The following is a 1,674-nucleotide window of genomic DNA, read 5'->3' on the forward strand; positions in this document are numbered from 1 at the left end:
GATGATCTACTCAGGTCCCTTCCGACCCTAGAAACTATGCCTACTTCAGCTGGTCCAGGATCCACATTACAAGCAGCACCTTCATCTCTGACCAAATGGGGCAGATGCCACATGTGGTGCATGTCCCAGACTGGCTGGGGTGGGCATCACATACAGCACGGGCCCCAGGCCAACTAGAGCAGGCAGTGGGTGAAGCATGCGCCCCAGACCCTGCCCACAAGGCCAGTCCGGCGCACACTACATGCAGCGTATGGGTCAACTCCACATTCACGGGGCAGCAACTGAAGGCTGGATGATGGGGCTTCCTGGACTGTATCCCTGGCACCCCTGATGCAATTGATAAAGTATCCTACGCCAAGGCCCCCAGGGCACCACACAGCCGCTCGGGTTAAAGTGGTGCTTAAAGAAAAGGCCTGGTCCTGCAAAGTGCTGAGCAGCATCTCAAACTCTCACAGATCCTGAGAGACTCTTACTGCTGCTTCTTCTTCAACAGGCACCGCGTACCAACAGCCACCCACACACATAATCAACTGCAAGACCAGCGCACAAAGGCTGCTTACAGACGTGGGGAAAAAAACCGGCGCTTTACTTTAAGTTCGGTGCACCCCTGCACCAAGTACAATGCATGCCCAGAAGAGGCATCGCATTAGGTTGAGCAGGCTCGCCCAATATCTGTATGGATCCGGCACTTCAGGGGGGCTTTTTGGTGCTTTTATCTAACAGCTGACTGAATCAGCTTTAGATAAAATAGACAAAAAGCCCCCCTGAAGTGCTCAATCTATACAGACACTGGAGAGCCAGGTCAAACTAACTTGCTTCCTCTTTTGGTAAAGTGCTGTTTTGGGGGCAGGTTTCAGGTCTGACAGCAGCTGAAGTCTGTGAGCCGGTCTTCAGAAATGGAAGGATCAGGCTCAGATCGTTCAAGGTGCTGAGCACCCTACATGTGCCACTGCACTCGGTGCTCAGTTACTCTCAGGGTAAGGCCCTGCAGAACTGCAAAGTCCTGGGGGATACAGACAGCTGGCATAGGAAGTTGTTTTATAATAGGAAACTTGATTTTTTTTTTTTTTTAAATCGGTTACATACGGATAAAAGAATTATTTCCATAAAAGGTGAAATCCCGTCCCAGTGTTTAAAAAGACTAGGATACTCATTGCACATGCTGGATTACTATAAACACTGCTATGGTGTGTTTTGTATTAGTCAAGTGTTAACTATTTTTGTATCCATTTGCTCCTCACTTCGTTGGTCTCACTGGCAAAAAAACCCACTGTGAGCAGCACCCACTGGGAGCCACCCCAGCAAAACTCTGAGCAGAGAGGGTGATTTATGGGAAAACACACATGCATACACAATGCTTCTTTTTAGGACTTTTAACTTCACAATTTGGATTCAGGGTTCTCAGATATCAAATGGTTGATGCTATTACACAGAGGAAAAGGAAACAGCAGGGTAGTTGCTCTTATCGCTACCTGAAAGAGGCTCTTGCAAAATTAAGTTGCCCTAGCAGTCAAGGCACCCTAAGGGGGCTGCAGTCAATTTGCTGCAATTAAACCCAGAGTCTTATTTTAAAGAGAGGTGATAGAATAGCCTCATTGCAGGACCCCATCCTGCACTTCCCCCAAGCAGCAGCCTTGTAGTTACAAACTCCAGTAAACTTATTTGCCATTTAGG

The sequence above is a fragment of the Gavialis gangeticus genome, unplaced genomic scaffold (assembly GCF_001723915.1).
Source record: "Gavialis gangeticus isolate Ggan-Ray unplaced genomic scaffold, GavGan_comp1, whole genome shotgun sequence".
In the NCBI taxonomy this organism is placed as follows: domain Eukaryota; kingdom Metazoa; phylum Chordata; order Crocodylia; family Gavialidae; genus Gavialis; species Gavialis gangeticus.